Source organism: Schistocerca americana, chromosome 4, assembly GCF_021461395.2.
Source record: "Schistocerca americana isolate TAMUIC-IGC-003095 chromosome 4, iqSchAmer2.1, whole genome shotgun sequence".
NCBI classification, from domain to species: domain Eukaryota; kingdom Metazoa; phylum Arthropoda; class Insecta; order Orthoptera; family Acrididae; genus Schistocerca; species Schistocerca americana.
Window position 1 is genome coordinate 450,950,553 of NC_060122.1, and position 27,128 is coordinate 450,977,680.

At 44.9% G+C, this 27,128-nt stretch overlaps 1 protein-coding gene across 1 annotated transcript in view; it reads right to left on the reverse strand.

The window, feature by feature from the left end:
• The window catches only part of LOC124613541 (photoreceptor-specific nuclear receptor-like), a 158,549-nt gene that overhangs the window by 92,801 nt on the left and 38,620 nt on the right, over window positions 1-27,128 (reverse strand). The window lies entirely within an intron of this gene.

The following is a 27,128-nucleotide window of genomic DNA, read 5'->3' on the forward strand; positions in this document are numbered from 1 at the left end:
ATCCCTGCGAAACTCTACATTTCAGCAGAATAATGCACGACCGCATGTTCCAGGTCCTGTACGGGCCTTTCTGGATACAGAAAATGTTCGACTGCTGCCCTGGCCAGCACATTGTCCAGATCTCTCACCAATTGAAAACGTCTAGTCAATGGTGGTCGAGCAACTGGCTCATCACAATACGCCAGTCACTACTCTTTATGAACTGTCATATCGTGTTGAAGCTACATGGGCAGCTGTACCTGTACACTCCATCCAAGCTCTGTCTGACTCAATGCCCAGGCGTATCAAGGCCGTTATTAGGGACAGACGTGGTTGTCTGGGTACTGATTTCTCAGGATCTATGCACCCAAATTGCGTGAAAATGTAATCACATGTCAGTTCTAGTATAATATATTTGTCCAATGAATACCCGTTTATCATCTTCATTTCTTCTTGGTGTAGCAATTTTAATGGCCAGTAGTGTAGATGTATATGTTGAGTGATCCAATACCAGAGTGTTAATTTTGGAGTAATGTTAGTAGGTATTCCAGTTTCGTCTGGTCTCCGAGAGAAGGGCATAGCAGACAGCGAGGGTGTGGAATTCTATGACAGAGGGAGAGAGGGTGCGCCCCTGGGCGCGGACACGCGGCATGTGGTTGCCCTGGCTGTTCACGCCGCTGTCCCGCGAGAAGCCATTGTTAGCGTGTTCCGCGTCTCCCCGGAGACGGCTATTATCGAGCGTGCCCTGCCGCGGGTCGCAGTTTTGAAGTTGGGCAACCGCAGGCGGGGAAGACGGCGCCGGGGGCGGTGGGGGCGGCGGCTCCTTTGTGGAGGCGGCGCGTCGCCGCGAGCTGCCGCCTCCTGTCTTGCGCTAACGAGGCCAATGAGCGGCCGAGTGGGCGCAACCTCCGCCCCGTAATTACTGCGGCACGCCCGCCGGCGCGGAAGGGTTAAACGAGCGACGACCGGCGACCGCCAAACGCAAAACCTCCGGCCGCGCGTCACCCGCCGGAACCACGGGGACTTTCTGCACCTCAGCCGCTAAGCTTCCCAACCTGCTCCTCCCTAATTGGGTGGAGGGCTCCACCGCAGTCAGGACCGAACGGCCTTTATTCATCGAATGGTTAGTGACGTAGTAGCTAGTCGCTTATCTGGCGAGCATTCGTTGCTCGTCGTGTGTACAGGTTAGACATTAAAATGTGATTTCTGCTGAACCTCTTGCGGTGGTGCTATGATTACTTGACATGCTGGATTGGCCTTAGTTGGCGTGAAGGTCTTTTTCCTCAAGCTGCTGCGCAGAAAATTCTTTTCGCAGCGGATCCGGCCGACGTCTTGTCAGCCTGCGGTGTTTTTGGTAGCCCAGTTTCAGGATGAGCTGATTGCGGGATTGACTCGCCTTCTCGTACAAAGCACGAGCAGTCTGCAGGAATCTGTTCTGCAGTAGCAGGATGACTGTTGTTCGTGCAGCAGAAGAGTTGAATATAGCCTAGGGAGCCGTAGAACGACTGTAAGATCCCGATTCTGCATCCTCTGCAGCGCTGCGGTGTGAGTGTCGGCGGCTTTTCCACACCACGGCCACGTAGTCTAACGCCGATCTGACCAGGGTTAGGCAGAGCGTAATACTGTAGCGCGGAGGCAGCAATGACTTAGGATTAATCATAGTATACAATGCGCCGAGGCTCCCTACTGGCCGGCCGGTGTGGCCGTGCGGTTCTAGGCGCTTCAATCTGGAACCGCGTGACCGCTACGGTCGCAGGTTCGAATCCTGCCTCGGGCATGGATGTGTGTGATGTCCTTAGGTAGTTAGGTTTAAGGAGTTCCAAGTTCTAGGGGACTGATGACCACAAATGTTAAGTCCCATAGTGCTCAGAGCCATTTGAACCATTAGCTCCCTACTGCTCTGCTGCTGACATCACGTAGATGCAAAGTCCACCTAAGTCTGTGATTGACGGTCATTATTTCGCAGTCTTCGTCCACGAGATGGGGCCTCACAGGATCTTGACAGACGGCATATCTTGCGACAGCATCCTTCGGGTGAAGATTACTGCCTGGCTCTTCACTGCGTCGAATTTCAAGTGACACTCTGTGGACCAGATCTGGAGGTGGCATCGCATCACCTGGACATTCTTGCTGCAGGTGAACAGCACTTTATCGTCGGCGTAAAGCGAAGCAGAAGCTGACATACGATCACAATGGATATAACCCATTCTTTCAACATTCGAGATCGTATGGAGTTGTGACACACGGTCTGTCGTTCTGCGCACGTATCTTGAACGGAAGAGGAAACGGAGAAAATGAACTTGGTTCCAGGGTATCCTCTGTCACACAGCTTGTTATATAGATGTAGATGTACGTGGGGAGTCGTAGCTTTTAAACTGAACAGTCGAGGTCTCAATAATATTTGTTTAGCTACCGTTTTCAGTTTATGTCAAAGCCATCTTCAGAATTTTTGGCCCCCTATGGCTGGTGCTGGCGGCTCCTCGGTTTGGTGTACGATCGCGGTATCACGTGGCAGCACCTGACTATAGCATCAGATCACTGCCTTCCACAGATAATGTTGTCTAAATTTATGGATGGAGGATGTCCCTTGTCTTGAGCGGTAAAGGATTAGCAGAAGCAGCGCCCAACCCATAATGAAAAGAAATGGTCGTATAGCTTTATTGGCCAGGAGACCCTCTCTGGCGTCGTTCGGCTGTCTGGTGCAAGTCTTCCTTTTCGACGGCACTTCAGCGACTTGCATTTCCTTGCGATGAAATTGAGATGAAATGATTGGGACAATACAAATATCCAAGTCATGACTGATGAAAATATCCGATTCGGCTAGGAATCGAATCGGGGAACCCACACTGTAGAGGTAACGATGCTAACCACTAGACCACCAGCTGTGGACAACCCTGGGGAATATCTTTTCATGTGCGATGGTAAAACACGTCGTCAGATGTAAAAATGGCTTCGGGAGTACCTACAGGAAAACGTAGGAAACATTTCTCTTTATGTAGAGTCACTAACACAGTTTATTTAGTTATTTTCCACAGAGTTGCTGCACAGGTTACTTAAAAAAAAAAAAAAAAAAAAAAAAAAAAAAAAAGCAGACAGCACTTTTCTCTATTATGCAGCTCAGGAATGGGCAAACTTTGGTGACCCGCGGGCCTGATTTCACTTACTTACTTCAGCTCACGGGCCCCCTCATCACGAAAGGCAACAGCAGCGCTGTTAGCGGATGTATGCAAAACTACAGCGTACGTGGCGTTAATGTTTATGGGGTAAGGCACCGATATGAATGGCACCCCTTTCCTGACACGTCACGCCGATAAAATATGCCTCAAAACATGAGTGCGTTTTTTAGATTAAATTCATTTAACCTCACGCCATCTTCAGATGCATCCATTAATTTACGCATCATGAACATTGTTTCTTACTTACGAAGTTTTGCGATAGCCACAAAATTCTTCAGCGCCTAGCTCTCTCTCTCTCTCTCACGCATTTCTTCCGCGGGCGAGATCGGTATCAAGCTTCACTCTGAAGTCTTATTTTCAGATTCAAATGAGCCAACTCCGGCCACAGACGCAATGCATTCCCTTCTCCAGTGGTGTCTGACTTTTGTATTAATATCACGACAATCACGGCACAATTTCGCGCTTGCATTTGTTTCATTTTGTGTGCGATTACTAGAATCTCACCCCAGATCCTTTCGGGAGATGCGCCAAGGCTGTACTTTAGTATTATTATTGCTTGTCAGATTATTTATGAATTACTTCATCGTAATAAACCGAATAAACGGTGATTATTGTTTTATTTAGTAGTGATTCAATTCCTAATCCATTGTTGTAGCGGTTGTCTAGTTAATTCATTTCGGATCAAAGGGCCGATAGCATACTTCCAGATCAGACAACGAGGTAGCTTACAAATTCGCCGACCAGTCCGAGAGCCGTTCTTAACCTGTTTTCCACGCTTGCTTAGGCAATTGACAGGATGGTTCCCAGTTCCCATCTTGCAAAACTCTATTCACAGACTGCTTAAAGTACAAAGCACAGAACGAACTGTACATAGTACATGGTTTGTGGCACACTCGTCTTTCCTCCCTAAGCCTCTTTTAGACGACCAACTTTATTGTTTCAGTTGACTGCTTGTGACAAGTGAGTATCAAATGGCTCAAATGGCTGTGAGCACTATGGAACTTAACTTCTGAGGTCATCTGACCCCTAAAACTTAGAACTACTTAAACCTAACCAACCTAAGGACATCACACACGTCCATGCCCGAGGCAGGATTCGAACCTGCGACCGTAGCGGTCGCGCGGTTCCAGACTGTAGCGCCTAGAACCTCTCGGCCACCTCGGCCGGCAAGTGAGTATCAACAGTGCCCTTAGTGAAGCTACTATTCCAGTGCTAAAACTCGCTTGTTACTTCGTTTGTGTTTACAAGATGAGATCAAGACTGAGTATGTTCTGAGCAGAGCTTTTATCCTGCCCATGCTTGCCTGGTAGCGAAGCAGGGAAGCTGCCGCATGTTGTCAGCCGAACGGGCAGGCTGCTTTACTCACATCCAATCCAAGCTACGCCTGACCCAAGAAGCTAAAGGCATGTTGCTTGCCTGCCTGCCTGCCTGCCCTTCTTCCCGCTCTGGTACGCTACGAAGCAGTTAATTCCGTACGCTTTCGCTGTAGTGTTATGCATAGAGTTCGGCCGTTTTTTACTCGAGTATCGCTAGAAGAGACGCAATACTGTATATATTTATTTTCGGTCTTTGTAGCCCAGAAACTTGAGGATTTTATTTCTCCCTTTTTTTTCCTTTTCGGCATATTGCGAGCTTATTTATTTACTTCCATATGAACGGTTTTCTCTGCACCTTCACCCTCTCGACTAGTACTGGCCATTCTCAATTCTGGTCATCACCAGGTCACCTCTAATAAATGTTTTTTGTAATAAGCTAATAAGCAGAACCATCTCAGAACGTCGTGATTCTTTGCATTTAAGAGCCTGAAGATGTGTATTATACTGCAATGTCAACTACAGTAAGGTTTTGGAAGTCTAAATTTCTGTAACCTGTATTTCAGCCAAGTATGAAGCCAGTTATAACAATTTTAATTAGTTTTCCAGGATGTGTATTGTGGGTTCACTGAATTCATTCTAAATGACCAATACAGATCATTCTAAATTCTTCGCCGCGCGGAGTGGCCGCGCGGTTTGAGGCTCCATGTCGCGGATTGCGCGGTCCCTACTGCCGGAGGTTCGAATCCTCCCTCGGGCATGGGTGTATGTGTGTGTGTTGTTCTTAGCATAGGTTAGTTTAAGTTAGTTTAAACAGTGTGCAAGTCTATGGACCGATGTCGTCAGGGGTTTGGTCTCTTAGGAATTCAGATACATTTCAGCATTTTCTAAATTCCGCAAATGCATTTTAGTAAATATGAAATTCGTTTTTTATATTATGTTAATCTAAACAGTACATGTCTGAAAGAAGGGGGTTTTTCTTTCATACTAAGCTCTATTCACCCTACGATACATACCACCAGAATGTGGTATTTAATATATACTGACCCATATATTTTTCTTATTTCAATCAAAGTTTGCGCTACATCTACGCGATTACTCTGCAATTCACAATAAAGTGCCTAGCAGAGGATTCAATGAACCACCTTCAAGCTGTCTCTCTACCGTTCCACTCTCGAACGGCGCGAGGGAAAAACGAGCACTTAAATTTTACTGTGCGAGCACTGATTTCTCTTATTTCATCGTGATGATCATTTTACCTATGTAGGTGAGTGCCAACAGAATGTCGCAATCGGAGGAGAAAACTGGTGATTGAAATTTCATGAGAAGATCTCGTCGCAACGAAAAACGCCTTTGTTTTAATGATTGCCACTCCAATTCACGTACCATGCCTGTGGCACTGTCTCCCCTATTTCCCGATAATACAGAATGAGCTGCCCTTCTTTGTACTTTTTCGATGTCATCCGTTAGTTCCACGTGATGCGGATCCCACAACGCACAGCAATACTCCAGAGTAGGGTAGACAAGCGTGGTATAAGCAGTCTCTTTAGAAGACCTGTTGCACCTTCTAAGTGTTCTGCCAATGAATCGCAGTCTTTGGTTTGCTCTACCCACAACGTTATCTATGTGATCGTTCCAATTTAGGTTATTTGTAATTGTAATCTCTAAGTATTTAGTTGAATTTACAGCCTTCAGATTTGTGTGACTTATCGCGTAATCGAAATTTAGCGTATTTCCTTTAGTACTCTTGTGAATAGCTTCACACTTTTGTTTATTCAGAGTCAACTGCCACTTTTCGCACCACACAGATATCTTATTTAAATCATTTTGCAATTCATTTTGGTCATCTGATGAACTTTACGAGGCTGTAAATGGCAGCATCATCTGCAAATAATCTAAGACGGCTACTCAAATTGTCTCCTTTAATATAGATAAGGAACAATAGAGGGCCTTTAACACTTCCTTGGGGAACGCCGGATATTACTTCTGCTTTACTCGATGACTTTCGGTCTATTACTGCGAACTGTGACCTTCCTGACAGTAAATCACGAATCCAGTCGCACAACTGAGATGATTCCATAGGCACATAGTTTGGTTAGAAGACGCTTGTGAGGAACGGTGTCAAAAGCCTTCTGGAAATCTTAAAATATGGAATCAAATTGACATCTCCTGTCGATAGCACTCATTACCTCATGAGTATAAAGAGCTAGTTGTGTTTCGCAAGAACGATATTTTCTGAATCCGTGCTGACTATGTGTCAATAAATCGTTTTCTTCGAGGTACGTCATAATGTTCGAACACAGTATATGTTCCAAAACCCTACTGCAAATCGACGTTAGTGATGTGGGCCTGTAATTCAGCGGTTTACTCCTACTTCCATTTTTGGTATTGGTGTGACTTGAGCCATAAACTTAGAAAGCGTATGTGTTCCCAAATGGTTTCAAGTCCTTAGCATGCATTTGCACATTCTTGTAAGCCTCTACGCCTTTGCCTCGTTAAAATAGATTATGAAGTGAGGAAACTACTGGTGAAATTTACAAACATGTCTTAACATAACTCGAGGTTCCCGAAGTAGTGTTTAGTAGCTTTTTATACAATTTGCATTGCGAGAGACCTACCGGTTTATTTGAAGCTGCATCATATTCACACGCAAACTTTTCCCATGCTGGACTTGGGCTCTGTTTGTGTATACATTCTCCAATTCTTCATACCTCCTCAATCTCCTTTTTCTTCATTTTCCTGCTCCCACCTCTAAGATAGCTGAGCTGCAGTGCAACTATCAGGGCGAACATATGCCTCGCTATCCTGTAGTCATGTTGGATTGATAGCGCAACCTGTTGTCATATGCAGCAGGCTGAACAGGTCCCTTGAAGATTGCCAGGCTTGCGGGAAATCCATGCTGGCCTGCTTTGACCGCTATGCTTTAGTACCCACACAGTACGCCCCCGGTAGGTGAGTGGTCAGCGCGACCGACTGTTAATCCTAAGGGCCCGGGTTCGATTCCCGGCTGGGTCGGAGATTTTCTCCGCTCAGGGACTGGGTGTTGTGTTGTCCTACTCATCATCATTTCATCCCCATCGACGCGCAAGTCGCCGAAGTGGCGTCAAATCGAAAGACTTGCACCAGGCGAGCGGTCTACCCGACGGGAGGGCCTCGTCACACGCCATTATTATTAGTACCCACACACTCTTGTGTCTCCGTTGCGACAGGTTGAGGTGCTTTAATGGTTGTGGCGGAGATATGGGCAGGCAGGCTGGAAGGAGAATTTGTAGACCTCTGTTCCTGAATGCGATCTGTTGTGCTGTTTGGTCCCTGAACGGTGAAAGTGAGATTATAAGGGGAAGTCCTGTTTACACGAAGTCAAACGTAGTAACAGCATTGATGAATTAATAATGATAGTGGAGTTTATTAATGACGAAAGGGAAATTCATAGGGAATCTTCCTGGTAAAGAGCGTATCGTAAATTCTCCTCCTTACTGACAACTGAAATAACGAAAATGTCGTCCAAACATTTCAAAAATCAACATCGATTTGCTTTAGAAAATCGAGTATATTGAAACAAATACATCAAACACCTCTGAGAAGGCACTGTGTATTGCTTTTTTCCTTTATCATTGGTGTTATTGTTCTTTTTGAGTGTTAAATAAAAAAAAATGGTTCAAATGGCTCTGAGCACTATGGGACTTAACTTCAGAGGTCATCAGTCCCCTAGAACTTAGTACTACTTAAACCTAACCAACCTAAGGACATCACACTCATCCATGCCCGAAGCAGGATTCGAACCTGCGACCGTAGCGGTCGCGCGGTTCCAAACAGTAGCGCCTAGAACCGCTTGGCCACCCCGGCCGGCACTGTTAAATAATAGCTAGAACTATTTTTGTGCCCAGTATAGGTAGCTGACTTCTTCACTATGGATACAATTTCAGAAAAGATACAGCTTTCATCTCTTTACGTTCTTATTTATGCGCAGTGTTGGCTTTCTCTTCGGTCAAGTAGAGCAAAACATAGATAATTTTTGGTTTCAAATATTTGGTCTCTCTAATAGGGAAGTAATCAAATCGCCATGCAGCCTTTGCATTCTGTCACTGAAATAAAGCACACAATAAAATAAAGATCATGAAGACACAAAATCCATTAATATAACAAGAGCGAGCGAGGCGAGAATTGGTTAAATTCTGACATTTGTAGACGACGCTATCATTCTTTGCCTCTCCGCATGCTCAGTCTTTGCCATATTCGGCATTCTGAAAGTCTACGGTCGACACAGTGTCTTGATCATTAACGTCACAGACGTATTCACGACATATTTGGCGAATAATTTTACAAGCTCGTAAATCACGAGCACCCGATTTATGGAAGAAAGTTGTTCGTGCAAAACAGGCTTTACGACGGGTAGTCACAAAAATTTTAATCATCACCTCGAAAAGATAAGTAGTTTATTAATATAGTCGCACCCAGTCTGATAGCTGAAGTACGAGTATGTAGGAGAGGCGTTCAGTAAGTAATGCAACACACTTTTCCTCGGCCAATTTGACGTGAAATAATGTGGAAATTGTTGTGGGGCATCGATGGAATATTCCCGCTTCAACCCCTGTAGTTTTATCAGGTTCCGATACGTACCGTCCGCAGCTCGTGGTCGTGCGGTAGCGTTCTCGCTTCCCACGCCCGGGTTCCCGGGTTCGATTCCCGGAGGGGTCAGGGATTTTCTCTGCCTCGTGATGACTGGGTGTTGTGTGATGTCCTTAGGTTAGTTAGGTTTAAGTAGTTCTAAGTTCTAGGGGACTGATGATCATAGCTGTTACGTCCCATAGTGCTCATAGCCATTTGAACCATTTGAACCCTGGCGTCTGTAACGGAGGTGTATCCCAGGTACAGAGCTGTCACTTAATTTCTTTTGGCGAAAAATCAGAGTATCGTAGATGTTCATAGGTGACTGTAGAATGACTACAGGGACCTGGCAGTGAACAAAACGACGGTGAGTTGTTGAGCGAGGCGGCTTTCATCACCGTGACAAGGTCGCGCAAATCTGTCCTATTTCCCGCTTGCCGGCCAGCCCCACACAACTGACTCCTGCAGTGTTGGAACGTGCGGACACTCTCATGCGAGGTAATCACCACCTCTCCTCCGAAGAAAAAGTTCAGAACCGCGGTCTCAGCCGGTAAAGTCATGGCAATGGTTTACTGGGACTCTGAAGGAGTTATTCTGTTTAATCTACTCCCTTACGGTGCAACGATCAACTCTAAAGTGTATTGTGCTACCCACAGGGAATTGCAGAATCGACTTCAGCGTGTTCGTCGCTACAGAAATGCAAACGAACTTCTCCTTCTCCACGACAACGCAAGGCTTCACACACGTCTGCGCACCCGAAAGGAGCTCACAAAGCTTCACTGGACCGTTCTTCCTCATCCACTCTACAGCCCGGAACTCGCACCTTCCGACTTCAATCTGTTTGTCCCAATGAAGGATGCACTACGCGGGAACGAGTACCTGTATGATGGGGAGGTTATTGACGCAGCAAGACGTTGGTTCGGACTTCGACCAGTAGACTGGTACATGCAGGCACACAGCCCCTTCCAGTAAGATGGCGCAAGACCGTCGGATTGAACAGAGATTATGTTGAAAAACAGGTTTTTGTAGCCAAAAGAGTTCGTAATAATATTATGTATTGGAATCCTGAATAAAACCAAGCTGTGTTGCATTATTTACTGAACACCCATCAAATTAAAAGGTATACAAAATAATTATAAGACAGACAGGCAGTGACAGTAGCTTTCATAGACCCAACAGTTTGAAACAAGGTGTTCTGGACGTATATGGTGAACCAGAACTCCACCGACAAACTTTCAGATGTTTTGCAGGGATAGCTTCTGAGTATTCTCGTATAACCGACTCGAGGCCTCCGGGTACTCGTTACAAAGTTATTAAATTTCATTTGGTTTCTGCCCCAATTAGCTTTGCATCTTTATTGTACTGATCATAGTGCACAACAGTGAAAATTTCGATGGTAAGTGTCTTGTTTCCATGCTCTCATGGTGCCTGCTATTGACAACCATCGTACCCATTTTAATCTTCGACTTCGAGTTTGTGTTGAGTACTTCTCGGTTCTGTCTCGAGTTTTTTTTCGGCAGCGTTAGTAGTACGTTAACCGTAATACACAGCTGTGTGCTTAGTTCCTGAAGAAGGGATGGCCGTTACGCATTTCGCGTATGGATCAGTGAATGCAATGGAAATGCCCATTGCGACGTTATGCTGAACTGTTCTTTCAGCGGCGGCAACGACATCACGGTGGAGTGTTGGGTCTGAGGGTTATTGCATTACTCTGTGTTCTGTTTTGGTTATTACTGTTTTGAATGTATTTTCACAGAAATAAGCGTAATTGCTGAAAAAACCGAATAAGTCATTATAACGTCACGCTGTGGTGACAAATGTCACGGGATGCCTCCTAATATCGTGTCGGACCTCCTTTTGCCCGGTGTAGCACAGCAACTCGGTGTGCCGTTGATTCAACAAGTCGTTCGACGTCCCCTGCAGCAATGCTGAGTCATGCTGCCTCTATAGCCGGCCATAATTGCGAAAGTGTTGCCAGTACAGGATTTTATGCTCGAATTGACCTCTAGATTACGTCCCATAAATGTTCGGTGGCTGCCAAAATCATTCGCTCGAAGTGTTCTAGTATATTCTTTAAATCCATCGTGAACTGTTGTGGCCTGTTGCATGGCGCATTGGCATCCATAAAAATTCCATTGTCGTTTGGGAACATGAAGTCCACGAATGGCTGCAATGTTCTCCAAGTAGCCGAACATGCAGAGCACCCAGTCCATATCATTTAAGCATAGTCCACGCCATTATGAAGCCACCACCAGCTTGCAAGGTGCCTTGTTGACAATTTTGTCCGTGGTTTCAGGGGGTCTTCACCACACTCTAACCCTACCATCAGCTCTTACCAGCTGAAATCGGCGCTCATCTGACCAGGACACGGTTTTCCAGTCGTCCAGCGGATATAGTCACGAGCCCAGGAGAATGGTCGCAGGCGATATTGTGTTGTTAGCAAAGGCACTCGCGTTGGTCGTCTGCTGCCATAGCCCTTTCACGACAGATTTCTCTGCACTGTCCTAACAAATACGTTCATAGCACATCCCACATTAATTTCTGCTCGTGTGTTAGAGCCGACAACTCTAGACAAAAGCTGCTGTTCTCGGTCGTTAAGTGAAGGCCCTCGGTCACTGCTCTGTCTGTGGTGACAGGTCATGCCTGAAATTTGGTATTTTCGGCGCGCTCTTGACACTGTGGATCTCGGAATACTGATTTCTCTAACGATTTCCGAAATGTAATGTCCCATGCGTCTATCTCCAACTACCATTCCGCGTTGAAAGTCGGTTGGTTCTCGTCGTTCGACCGTAATTACGCCGGACCCCTTTTCACACGAATCACCCGAGCACAAATGAGAGCACTGTCAATGCACTGCCCTTTCGTATTTTGTATACACGATATTACTGTCATGTGTTTATGTGGATATCACTATCTCGTGACTTGTCCGCCTACTTAGCTGGGTGGTAACGTGCACGCCTCCCATGCAAGGGGACCCGGGTTCGATTCCCAGCTGAGTTGGAGATTTTCTCCACTCGGGGACTAGGTGTTGTGTTGTCCTCATCATCATTTCATCCTCATCACCGGCGCGCAGGTCGATTGAAATAAGAGTGTGTGTGTGAATTCCTAAGAGGCCAAACTGCTGAGGTCATCCGTCCCTAGACTTACACACTACTTAAACTAACTCATGCTAAGAACAACACACACACACCCATGCCCGAGGGCGGAGTCGAATCTTTGACGGGAGGGGCCGCGCAGTCCGTCCTATGGCGCCTCAAACCGCGCGGCCACTCCTCGCGGCTTGAAATAAGTCTTGCACTTGGCGGCCGAACTTCCCGCTAGGGGCCTCCCGGCCAACGATGCCATGCGCTCATTTCATTTCCTATGACTTTTCTCGCCTCACTGTCTTGCTGTATAATGTGACCCCGCAGACCGTTGGTCCCTACAACTGTGAAGAGATTGGCTCGAGCCCCCATGTGCTATGGCACGAATATACATTTGTTACACTCAGCTTACTCGAGCGGCCCAGAGATGTGGCTGGTCTCAATGTTTGACTACGTTTTTAGACATAGGGTGCCAGCTCACACCTGTGGTAAACCCAATTTTTAAGCTGAAATAGAATATAAAAAAAAATGCAGGCAGATATTGCGGTGAAATTTAAAATATTGAGTCACTCACGTTGATTTATAATTTGAACAAGTAGTTTATTTTTCTTCACTATATTAACTAAACACTTAAAATGTAGTCTGAGGGGCTCTTACGAAAGGGCGGCCGTTAACAACTGATGCTACAACACTTGACTGTAAAATTCATATGTCGCGATCACGGCACTCGACAGTCCGTTCACAATTCACAACATACACTCTTGTCTGCTTTTCTAAACCACTATATTGCGTTCCACGTGATCGCTTTCGAACGTCGCTAAATGCATACTTGTCCCCGAACGTAGCTACCAACCCACTCCTACCCCCAGATGGGCGTACGTCCGTCTCTTAGCGTCGCTCAAACCAACTGTGCCCGAAGATGGCCACCCTATGCACCCTCTAAACTACTGCCTAACTCAAAACAATGCTTGACAAAAAGAATTACGAATATTCTAAAACTAAACACAAAAACACATATGAGACATTGAAAAATATGGAAAATTTCCAGGCAATAACAATTTAAAGTCCAGTTTTCTGTATCTGCCATTGTTTTTTCACAAATAATGTTCTTGTGGCGTGATTTTGCTTTTCCCGGATTCTTTGATACTAAACATAAATAAACAAATAAAAATTCATACTTAATTACTCGTCTAGCTCTTTATAAACGCTAGAATGTTGCCACTAGTTTCGTCTCTTTAAATTTATCTATAACCAAAAACACAGTTTCTCTCATTCTAATCCAATATTCCGACCTCGCATTAAAAAATGGTACATATTCAGCTAAATCGGCTATGTTTGCTCGATGCAGCTCTACTAGCCGCATCCGCAAACGCTTTTTCCTTATTAATCGGCCAAAGTATTGCCGAGATATTAGCTTTTGAACTTCCATAAATTTACAATTTTTAAGACGACAATAACTTTTAAACTATTATATAATTTTTTGGCGCCTCTAGATAATTTAGTTTTACATATTTTTCTGTCCATGAGTGCCAACTCGCACCTCCGTGTCACTATTACTTCTGTTATTATCAATTCTTCTCTAGCATATAAGTTTCTCCAAGCGTGCCAACACGGCCATATGCGCCACTGCCAAGCGTCGACTCAGGTTTATCCAACGCCGCGAACACGCTAGCCGCTCGCCACGGCCCCGTAGCAACCGCCAGCCACGTGCTCTGCGGCGGGAAACTGCCGCTGTAATTTCCCGCCAAAGCTTGTACTCTCACATCGCTTATATTAAAATATTCAGACGTTATTGCTGAACAACCTTTGAAAATTTGTCGGCGGTGTCTCGGTTCACCCTATAGATCGCATCTTTGTTGTGATAACTTACATATTGGCGTATGCTCAGTTCGACTTTTCCGTCATAATTTGCGAAAGAATGAATAACGACGAGGGCGTGCTGGAATGTAATTCCTCCGTATTAGTTATTCTATTCACAAGATCAGTTTAAGTACTACATGTCATGCATGTTACCCGGTCGACTTTTCCGATTTGCTGATGCAAGTTGTAGCCCTCTGCCGGTAGACGGGTCAGATTTGCAGGCTGTAACATGGCGGTGTGTAACGTAACTATGTCGGTGTACTGCGAGACCCAGCGAAGACTGAAATCACGAATTCGACGAATTCGCCCACACGTGGAGCATTATCTCCTTCGGCCTGACAATGACAGACCACACACGAGTATTGAGGCATCTGTAGCAGTGCGACGCCCTGTTCACTGTCATCGATGATCCTGAATAGAGTCCCGACATGGTCCCATCCGATTTTCACTTGCTTCCAAAATTTAAAGAGTCCACTTTGATAGTGAAGAAGTGGCGTAAGCGGAGGTGAGGTTGTGACTCCGTCAATGAAGCGAAACAGTGTGTTCGTCGCCAGGATGACTACGTTGGGAAATAAATATTATGTAGAGATGAAGAATATAGATGTAGAATGTTAATAAAGTTTGTTTTATTTCAAAAACTTTAAGAGTTTTCACATAAAAAATGAGAAGGTATTACTTTTCAGCACGCCCTCGTAATAAGTCGCTAACGCTCCAACGTTATTAACCGACAGTACACGAGAGGAACTCTTAATGTTCGAGTTATCACCTCAGAAAATGAAACTTTTTTTGCAAGAATATTTCAGCAGTCCTGGGAATCACTGAAATAGTACCATAGTACTCCTTACAACAGCGGCTACTGTAGCGGAGCACTACGGTACAATGGCGCGGATATTTCAGTGTGTACCAAGATTGCAGACAAGAACTGCAAACAAACAACAATTTGAAACTTCCTGGCAGATTAAAATTGTGTGCCGGACCGAGACTCGAACTCGGGACCTTTGCCTTTCGCGGGAAAGTGCTCTACCGACTGAGCTACCCAAGCACGACTCACGCCCCGTCCTCACAACTGTAATTCCGCCAGTATCTCGTCTCCTACCCTCCAAACTTCACAGAAGCTCTCCTGCGAACCTTGCAGAACTAGCACTCCCTGAAGAAAGGATATTGCGGAGACATGGCTTAGCCACAGCCTGGGGGATGTTTCTAGAATGAAATTTTCACTCTGCAGCGGAGTGTGCGCTGATATAAACAACAAGTTTCAGGGTTTTTGCTTTACTTGTACTGTGAAACCTTGCTCCTTGCCAAATTTCATAATTTTAGGTCGAAGAGAAGTACCATACATATTTTGATGAATGAGTTTTCGAGTATCAAAATATCTACCATAAATGGCCTTACCTTTTGACTGAAGTGACTGAGAAACTTGAAATTTTTACATCTTACTATGTGATATAAATTTTGTCTGACGTGTCTATCTGTTCCTGACAAGAACTGTTCTTAACGGTCGGAGAGACAGGCAGGCACACAATGAAGCAGCCCTATAAGGGCTCCGTTTTTACAGATTGAGGCACGGAACCCTAAAACATTGAGACTTCTTGGGAGATTAAAATTGTGTGCCGGATCGGAGCACGAACCAGGAACCTTCATTTCCGCAGGTAACGCTCTCATCGCCTAAACTATCCGAAAGAAAGGGAAGAAAGATACAGTTTAACGTCTTGTTGACAGCGCTGTCATCAGAGATGGTGAGCTATCCATTCATTACTCACGACGCGCCCTGAATGCTTTACTCCCGCCATTGCCTGTCTCCTATTTTGCCAACCCGGCACTTCTCCTGTACATCTCGCAGGACGAGCAATCCTAGAAGAAAGAATACTGCGGATAATTGGCTCAGCTATAGCCTGAGGGATTGTATCCAGAATGAATTTTCCGAAGATAACAAGTTATTACACTACTGGCCATTAAAATTGCTACACCCAGAAGAAATGCAGATGATAAACGGGTATTCATTGGACAAACATATTATACTAGACCTGACATGTGATTACATTTTCACGCAATTTGGGTGCATAGATCCTGAGAAATCAGTACCCAGAACAACTACCTCTGGCCGTAATAACGGCCTTGATACGCCTGGGCATTGAGTCAAACAGAGCTTGAATGGCGTGTACAGGTACAGCTGCCCATGCAGCTTCAACACGATACCACAGTTCATCAAGAGTAGTGACTGGCGTATTGTGACGAGCCAATAGCTCGGCCACCATTGACCAAACGTTTTCAATTGGTGAGAGATCTGGAGAATGTGCTATCCAGGGCAGCAGTCGAACATTTTCTGTATCCAGAAAGGCCCGTACAGGACCTGGAACATGCGGTCGTGCATTATCCTGCTGAAATGTAGGGTTTCGCAGGGCTCGAATGAAGGGTAGAGCCACGGGTCGTAACACATCTGAAATGTAACGTCCATTGTTCAAAGTGCCGTCAATGCGAACAAGAGGTGACCGAGACGTGTAACCAATGGTACCCCATACCATCACGCCGGGTGATACGCCAGTATGGCGATGACGAACACACCCTTCCAATGTGCGTACACCGCGATGTCACCAAACACGGATGCGACCATCATGATGCTGTAAACAGAACCTGGATTCATTCGAAAAAATGACGTTTTGCTATTCGTGCACCCAGGTTCGTCGTTGAGTACACCATCGCAGGCGCTCCTGTTTGTGATGCAGCGTCAAGAGTAACTGCAGCCATGGTCTCCGAGCTGATAGTCCATGCTGCTGCAAACGTCGTCGAACTGTTTGTGCAGATGGTTGTTGTCTTGCAAACGTCCCCATCTGTTGACTGAGGGATCGAGATGTGGCTGCACGATCCGTTACAGCCATACGGATAAGATGCCTGTCATCTCGACTGATAGTGATACGAGGCCATTAGGATCCAGCACGGCGTTCCGTATTACCCTCCTGAACCCACCGATTCCATATTTTGCTATCAGTCTTTGGATCTCGACCAACGCGAGCAGCAATGTCGCGATGCGATAAACCGCAATCGCGATAGGCTACAATCCGACCTTTATCAAAGTCGGAAATGTGATGGTACGCATTTCTCCTCCTTATATGAGGCATCACAACAACGTTTCACCAGGCAACGCCGGTCAACTGCTGTTTGTGTATGAGAAATCGGTTGGAAACTTCCTCATGTCAGCACGTTGTAGGTGTCGCCACCGGCGCCAACCTTGTGTGAATGCTCTGGAAAGCTAATCATTTTCATATCACAGCATCTTCTTCCTGTCGGTTAAATTTCGCGTCTGTAGTATGTCATCTTCGTGGTGTAGGAATTATAATGACCAGTAGTGTAAGTACGTTTATTTCTTCGAGATGGCAATTAAAACTTTATGACTACCACTCGTGGGTTGTTGGACGACTGATAAGGCAGATAGTTCATCCGGCCACAAAGCTGAATTACAAATAAACTGCAGAGGAAACAGCGGACTAAAAAACCCAACAGTGAACCTCATGACCATGGAAGAGTCGTTACAAAGTCGAAGAGAGCTGACCGAACCCTCCTACCGAAGACAGTGACACAAAGACATAGGCGGATGAATAACAAGCAAGTCGACGCGAGTGTGTTGCGGCGCGGTGCGACATTCGGGTTCTCCGTTTGCTTTGGCGCGTCTTATTTACGAGCCGCGGGGCGCGCGCCGGAGGTCCCCGGAGTCAATTCGTGGGCGGCTGCGTGCCGCGACGATAAATCGAAGGCCCTGTCGCAACTTGGCCTCCTGCGGGAAGGATTTATGCGGAGCCGACCCGGCTGATTAATGCGTTTTAGAGCCGCGCGTCGTAATCTGCGGACCAAAAATGCGGCCACCTTTTTGCGGGGCGGCTGTTGTTATTCCGCGGCGGAGTTCGGGGGAGGTTAAGCCGGGGTAATTTACGGTGGCGCCTCCCAAGTTGCGGCCCCTAATCCCGTGCTCCCTCGCCGCCAGCATTATCTGCCCGCCGGACCATCGCAACTTTTTTGAGCTCCGCCAGAGTTGAGCGCACCCGGGCCGGTGGTGGACCATCATATCCCCGCAAGTTCTTTCACTAGGGGCCCCACTGTCGACGATAATAATCGACAAACATTAGACTTTCGAAGACAAGGCTAAAACTTCTCAGAATAGTTCAGAAATGAATGTGACTCAATGAACTTTTGCTGTCGTTATGTTGGTATATATCGCTCAATTATGTAAATGGAATTTCATTTTTCCTATGTTAGGATATATATACGGCGCAATAATTTACGTCATTCCATGGAACAGTGTAGCTAACGTCGCCTTTAAAGTACCCATCGTGACACAATCAGCTTGCTTACAATGGGTAAATCATTAAGTAATGCGATCGCTAGTTTTTATGCGGAAAAATTCGAACAGTTAGTTCTTGAAAATGCAAATAAGAAACCATGTCGATGGTATCGATTTTTCGATTATACATACATGGTTTGGTCGTACGGCAAAAAAGGTTTAGAAGAATTCGTTTGTTATTTCAATGGTATAAATCCAAGAATCCAGTTTACTGTGGAGATGGAAAAAAGACAATATCCTTTTATCTTTTAATTATGAGGCAGGCTGATGGAAGGTTGAAACATATAAGTTTTCGGAAACTCACAAATACGGATAGATATGTTCATAAGAATTCCAACCATCTTCCACAACAAAAGAGAGGAGCCATTAAAAGTCTTGCTGACAGAGCCAAAAGAATTTGCACGCTGGAACACCTGGACGCCGAATAAAAACATCTGAAGCGTGCTTAGTAGAAGAATGGCTATTCAGACAAATCAGAAAAGGGAGTAAATAGGGTTCTGCGGCCGAATATCAGTAGGAAAAAGGACCAGGATTAAACACAGCAAAGGAAGAATACGGTTTCTCTTCGTTTTATCAAAAAAGCAGCTGATTAAGTCGCAAGATTCTACAAAAACATGATATCAGACCGATTTTTAGACCAACTAAGGAAATATGTCAAGCATTCCGATCTGTAAAGAAGAAACGCCTTCCTGCATCAGCAAGTGGAGTATATAATATACCGTATGTGGAAAGCTTTCTATTGGGACCGAAGGAGGTGGCGCAGTGCTTAACACACTGGACTTGCATTCGGGAGGACGACTGTTTAAACCTGTCTCCGGCCATCCTGATTTAGGTTTTCCGTGATTTCCCTAAATCTCTTCAGACAAATGCCGGGATGGTTCCTTCGATAGGGCACGGCTGATTACCTTCTCCGTCCTTTCATAATCCGAGCTTATGGCCCGTCTCTAATGACCTCGTTGTCGACGGGGAGTTAAACACTTATCTCCTCCTCCTCCTCCTCCTTTACATTGGAACTACCACGGTTAGTGTGAATACAAGACTGAAAGAATATAAAAATCTTTGCCGACTAGGGCCACTACTAACTAGGACATAACCAGCTATGGCGAGCTAACATACGCTCACAAGCGACAGTATCGGCAAGCCCCTGCACATCAGCAACACTGACTGGATATGCCAGCTGCTATCAGAGCCGATCAACAGGCTACAGCGAGGAAACCGACAAGCTCGCATACCAACGCACAAACAAACCGCCAACACTACCCTACACTGTGAATCCGATGTGAGACCTATCGGACACTAATCGATGATGAACCCAACTGTTACAGGAATGCTAATGCCAACACCGGTACCCAACTGCAGCCGCCGAGTAACAACGCCTCACAACGTCAAAGGTACCTGCATGATACCCACTACTAACAGAACCTACCTTTGCGTGACCTGTCGCAGGCAGCACGGAATACGCTATTGCTCTTACAAGCCGACCCAACTACCACAGAGGTTTTACTCCCTTGGTTCTTGCCTTGCCCTTCAAACCGCTACCCTTTATTCAACTTTCGACCCAATCTATCTCCAGATGAGCACGTATTAATGGTTAATCATAACCAGACGTATGCAAACATCCCAGTACCCAGAACCTGCGAGGCCTCACTCAGTAAAAAGTAACCAATATGCAGATATGGCAGTCGACCTTTTGTGTTGGCCATCATGCCGGTGTGACGTGGAGGGGCTCCGCTCTATTTTCGACTAGGGAAAACACAAAAATCTGCTGTAACAGAGCATGCTCTTCAGTCAGGAAATCATGATGTGAAGTTTTCCGAAATCAAAATTTTGTCTTCTATGATAAACTATTATCCACGACTACAGAAGGAGGCCATCGAAATATATAAGCATAGTGATAATTTTAACAGAAAAGAAGAAGCCATAAAACTTAGTGATATGTGAACAGTGGCTCTGCAGAATCCATAGATAAAAACTGTCCTTGAGAGGCGACGGTCGATAGTTAAGTTTTACCTGTGACAAAAATTATCTATGCTGATCACGTGTAAAATCGACCACGTTCACTTTACACGGTATTTATGTCGCTTTCCGCCGTCCGACTCGTCAGTCGGCAAGACTTAGCGTCACTAGGAGCACCTCTGAAGACGTGCAGCGTAGCTCTGGACGGAATATCAGGAGTAGAAACATTTTTTCGACCACGTCATACAGTCCGGAAGACGATGTGTCTGCTTTTTGTTCTTGTGTAAGAATCGGAATTATATGCTGCAGTAAAATACTTCCGTTTCGGTGTTTTATCGCTACCCAAAGTTCGTGAAGATGTATAAGAAGCCTGCTCCTTTATTTTCAGCTGAACTGGCTCCACTTCTCTTGAATATTATTCACTGAAGAAAACTGCAATCACGGATGAAAACGTTCAGTAAAAGTTTATGTACATATATTTTTTTGTCGTAGAAGCATCGTCCCCTTATGTCTCGCCTAGTCCAGTTTCCTCAAGTTTGCTGGTTTTATCTATGGACGATCGAACACTAGCGAACCGTCGTCGAATTTGTTTTTGGAATCTGGTACGGACTGCTAGTGGATAGGCGCTTTTATCTGTAAAGTTTTCTTTTGCTTAGACTCTAATATTCTGCGTGGTTTCTGCGATTGTTTGTTCTAAGTCGTGTCTCCCTACCACTTTCGCGCAACGACGCTCTGAGCATGTTTTTTAGGGAATTGACTAGTTTGAAACTGGGACCTGTTGCTGGTAAGGAGACGCCAGACCACACATGACATGTAGAATTCAGAAGAGTTCAGTGAGACTAGCGATGATATAACCAAATACTTAATGATTTCAGCGTCAGCTCCACTGCACTCCCTGTAAGAGAATCTTAATACTAACCAAATTTAGTGGAAGGGGTTCAAGGCTTTCCTATTCTTAGTTAGCTGGTAAAATAACGTCGAAAAAGCAGTTAAGTTTACCATTGGAAATTTTATTCTACTCATAAAACATTGTTTATAAATTGCACTATTGATAAAAGGAAATATTTTAATACAGGATGATAAAAACCAACTGCGTTCAACAAAAATGTGAACGAATATTCCCTGAATGGGTTTCCAAGTTCTACATATCACTCTATAATCTAGATTTAAGTTAAGTTTCATAAAAGAGAAAACTATCAAAATGGTCTACAGTGACCCTCAATTATCTTTAATTACTTATCTAACTTGTCGTAAATTACAGTGGCTGATGTGGCTTCTCAATAATTATATAACAGAAAAATCATCGCGTTTCAGATTTTAATTTCACATAGCAAATGTGAATACCATGAGCTTTAATTGACGATCGACACTAGTATTACGCAAAACGGGGGTGTAACAGATGAGACTTCTGCAGTTCTGAGTGAAGCCTTATGCGCTCAAAAATGCGGCATCACGTGCGTTCATTACCTTGTCGGTGTTTTGGCAGCGTCAGGGGGCGGCGGGCTGCGCAGCTCCTCACACCTCGCCGTCTCTGAAGTAACTCTCTTCTAACTTCTCCTTACTACAATTTACCGAAGTTGGTCTAAAAAAAGCTATCTGGCTGTGTTTTCAACTGACCAATCAGGGTCTCAATGTTAACCTTAATCTCCGCCTACAAAATTCTGTCTGTCCAATGAGAAACGTTATACTTTTCGTGGTGGGGCAATGTTTTTTACGTTTGCAACGTAACAGAGACGCGAAAAAGTCTCACGCTAAAACTTGCAGCTGGTGTGGCCCTTTTAGTGTTATCGTAAGATCTATACTGTTCGTCTGGAGGGCTCTATCTTTTAACATGGGCTGGGGGGTGGTTTTGGCGGTCAGCTGGCGACGTGGGTGTTCGTCCCTTATCGTAGGGCCTCCTAGCCTACACGATTCTGCTCTCGGCTTCTGTTCTCGTTTCTCCCCTCGGAACTGCGTCTGTTTCACGGTGGGAAGGTATGACATGCATTTAGGCGTTCTTGTGTTAGTCTGTGGTATTCCATTTGCTCACTCGTTGATCGTATTACTTTGGTTAATTTAATGTCAGGATTTATTTGGAGCTATGTGACATACTGCTGGATTTGCTTATCATGTCAGGGTTTTCATGGAAGGTGTTGGATTTGCCTGACACCTTACAAGACCTCAAGACCATCCGTATGAGCAAGGCCTCAAGCACGTAACTTGGTAGTGTCATGTATTGAAACAACTTGAAATATTTTAGAATTCCTTGACACTTTCGAGATTTTTTGTTTTATGAAACTCGACTGTACAACTTGGAAACTGAAATATCTAAAAATTTTAATTATTCTAGCGTACAATTTTTTTTGAAGGGGAGGGGGAGAGACATCATGTCCTCCATGACACCCTTCTCGTTCCCTACCCCCCTGGGATCTGCTCCTGGTTACAAAGTAAACCATCTTTCCCCTTAGAGTTCTTGTAGATTCGCTCATTGCGTACAGCAACGAAACCGCTACCCTCTAGATCTCTGCAGCTTAGCGAACGTTCTGCTAGACTGACAGCAGTTTCGTGCCAGTAGCTTCAGCGAGAACTAGCAGCGTAAAAGTAACTCTAGCAGCTAGGGAAACTTTTTACGATTCCACCAGAAAAAATTCGCCGTCTCTCACTTGAGTGTCGGTTTCCCCAGAGACTTTTATTTGACGCCGACTACAAACGCGGAAGTAGTGAGAAGAAAATAGCACAGAGCTGTTGTAGGATTACTGATCGATATATTCTATGTGGACTCGCGACGAGGAAGGGCGTTCACATAATTCTGAGCAGCAATTCTTTTCCGAAAGATGTACTTTAAAAATACTTAATTTCGAAACTGTAGTTTAATGCAGAATAGACGGAATGTACGATTACTTTTTCAAAGATTGCGTCGCTTAAAAAAAAAAAAAAATGCTGTGTGCTGTACGTCGAACTAGTAGTGCCATTCTCTGGTATTTGAGCTAATCTACTCAGTGAGTCTTAGAGAGATAGAAGAAGATATAGAAATATTTGAGAATGGTCAACACATTTCGGCTGTCAAAATATTTATTAAGTTTGAATGCAATTTTGCAGTATTAAAGCGGGCAAAAGGGACAGGATCTCATTTTTGTCTTAATATTACAGTATTATGTTTTTTGTGACTTTTTCCTGCGTGAGTACGTCGTTATAAGTGCACCTAAGACTACTGAAAAAGCCGAAACCGATCGGTAGGTCAGAATGAAACAAAAATATTTTCCCTAAATCAATGGCTTATGTGGAAATATTGTTGTCTTCCTTGGATTTATTCACATTGTTCATAAAAGCTTTTTATTACTTGAAAATATAGCGACACACATTGAAAACATAACGTACATCTGTAAAGTTCGTTACAGCGAATTCACTGTATCCAAAGTTAATGCGAATGCAAACGCTGTCCTAAGACACAAAGATACAACAGGCAATGGAGACATTGAACCGGAATACCGATTATTGCGCTTCAACTATTTGTAAAGAATTCGATTAGAAATTCACTTGCCTAAAACAAGGCGGGAGGGAGCTTTGTTACAGATGTTACGTAATAAGCAGGTCAGCTTTATAGATCCATTCAGAATTGGAAATTACCACAGGAAAGACAACCAACGACCATAAAGTTATTCAGCTTTCACTAACAATGCGAAGTCGTTGGAAAACAAACTAGAAAACTATACTCTTGTTATAAAAGCAAGTAAAAGAGCAGTATGAAACAGAGAGATATAATCCATCATTCAAGAGAACCTGGAATCGAGGTCTTGGGATGCGTCCTATAAAAACGTTTCAGTGAAAATAGGATTTTAAATTGTTCTCTCTCCACAATACAGGAGGGTACCATAACGAGAAGTTCGAAGGAATCTACAGAAGCGCAGCTTCATAATCATCTCACAGACGGCGGTGAAAACAAGGACAGTGGATATAAGTAATTGTAGCAGCAAAACTCTCACAATAATAGTGCAGTCATAGACTAAGATGTGGCTGAAATAGTTCATAAAATGAAGAGGAACTAGGCTCTAAATCTGGCTGGGGAATGAAAAATTATTCAACTGATGTTGTTGTGTGTGTGCACGAGGAGTGACCTGGAGATAGGGCAGTGAACCGGCAGGCGCCTCTTGCAGAGCTGTTGCAGGGGCCTAAGTAATGAACCCAGTTTGTGCAGGAAGACAGGGGACTTCTATTATTTCCCTGTACGGAGATTTTAAGGACATTATGTGTCGAAAGGTCAACACTTATGACTATAATGTCATGAAACTAGTCGTGATTAATAGATCGTTTTAATACAGACTGTTGCGGTTGTCATCAGTTAAAATATGTTAGCACAGCTGTAGTTGCCCCTCACATCAAGTGACTTGTTTACACTGAGGTGAAAGTCGTGGAATAGCGATATGCTCATGTATAAATGTGAAAGGATAGTGAATTAGCGGAACTGTCATATGTACTCGAGTGATTCATGTGAAAAGGTTTCCGATGTGATTAAGGCCACACGACGGGAATTAACAGAAATTGAAAGCGGAACGGTAGTTGGAGCTAGAGGCATGGAACATTCACTTTCGGAAATCATTACGGAATTCAGTGATCCGAGATCCACAGTATCAAGAGTGTGCCGAGAATACCAAATTTCAGACAATACCTCTCACCGCGTACAACGCAGTGGTGGACGGCCTTCACTTAACGACCGAGAGCAGCGGCGCTTGCTTGCGGTTAAATCAATGTGTGACGTACAACGAATGTATCCGTTAGGGCAGTGCGGAGTAATCTGGCGTTAATGGGCTATGGCAGCAGAAAACCAACGCGAGTACCTTTGGTAACAACATGACATCCACTGCAACGTCTCTCTTGAAATACTGAGAATATCGGTTGGATCCTAGACGACTGGAAAACTGTGAGCTGCTCGGATGAGTCCCGATCTCAGTTGGTAAGAGCTGATGGTAGGGATCAAGTGTGGCGCAGACCCCACGAGGCCATGGACCCAGATTGTCAAGAAGGCACTGTGCAGGATGGTGGTGGCTCCATAATTGTGTGGGGTGTGTTTATGTGCCGTGGACTAGGTCACATGGTCCAATGGGACTGATAATGCACTGTAAATGGTTATGATCGGCTACCTGGAGACCATTTGCAGCCATTCACGGACTTCATGTTCCCAAACAACAATGGAAGTTTTATGGACGAGAATGCGCCATGTCACCGAGCCACAGTTGTTCTTGACTGGTTTGAATAACATTCTGGACAGTTAGAGCGAATGATTTGGCCACCCATATCGCCCGATATGAGTCCCGTCGAACATTTATGGGACATAATCGAGAGGTCAGTTCGTGCACAAAATCCTGCACCGGCAATACTTTCGCAATTATGGGCAGCTACTGAGGCACCATGGCTCAATAACGAGTTGTTGAGTCACTGCCAGGTTGAGATGATGCACTATGTCGGGCCAGAGGGGGTCCGACACGATATTAGGAGGTATCCCACAACTTTTGTCACTTCAGTGTACGATCTTGTTTCAGCAATTGCTCCCCTCAACTTATTTTTTTATGCAATAACGAATATGATCATTAAACTGTCAGCGTTGCTGTGGAAGACCTTACCACGCTTCGTGGCCAGATTCCATGTAGAAGATTTTGGGGAGAAGACCTTGGACTCTGCATGTTGTAAGCCTGTCAGCTTTTGGAGGTACGCCCATGACACTTTTGCAGTGTGTCTTCATGGCGGGGAGAACCTTTATGAATTCTTAAATCCTCTAAATTCCATTCAGGCAAAATCCAAATGCAGTTGAGCTGGAAAAGGACCAATATTTCCCATTCTTGGATGTCTTGGTGCATGGTAAAACCGACATAACCCTGCGACATGGTGTGTTTCGCAAGCCGGTACTACTATCTGTATCTGCATTCGGACAGGTATCGTCATCCTGCGCAGGCCGGTGGTGTGCTGATTACGCTTGTATAGGCATGTATGGTGGCTAATAAGGACCATATACAAGAATAACATGAACATCTCCAAAAAGCTTTTGAAGTTAAGGGCTATGCACCATGGAAGATCCGCAAGGCTTTGTAGTTCAAACCAAAAGTGAGAATACAACCTCATAACCAGAAGAGGGAAGGTTCGAATCCATAGCCTTTCTACCTATCATAGGAAATCTTTCTCCTAAAATATCTCGTATCCGCTCTAAACATAAAATCAACGTTATTTTTCCGCCAGCGCAAAGATAGAAACGTTTGGATTGTCTGTGAAAGATGACGCTGTTCTACGGAACGCAGACGTGTGTGTGATTCCCTGCCAGTGTGGTTAGTCGCGTATCACACCGCAGTTTACGTACGGTTCAACAAGGTTGTGCGGAACGTCGACGCTGTACCCACCTCCTACAGCCCGATACCTCTGCTTTACTCTGAAGCAGAAGAATGAAAGACGGTCATTATATTCAAAATAGGAAGGCCTATGGCAGGAGTACGGCATGCCGTGGTTCTCCTGAAAGAAAAAAAAATGGCTCTGAGCACTATGGGACTTAACATCTATGGTCATCAGTCCCCTAGAACTTAGAACTACTTAAACCTAACTAACCTAAGGACAGCACACAACACCCAGCCATCACGAGGCAGAGAAAATCCCTGACCCCGCCGGGAATCGAACCCGGGAACCCGGGGCTCCTGAAAGACCAGCAACGTTTATCAGTTGCAAAACAGACACACCTGTTTACGATGTTGCCATTTCTTCGTCAGCAGCAAAATATACTCTGATCCCATGAGTGGGGTCGTGTAAGAAATTAGTCAGTACTGAGATATTTTTCATTAATTTAATTTTGTTATTCTGTTGC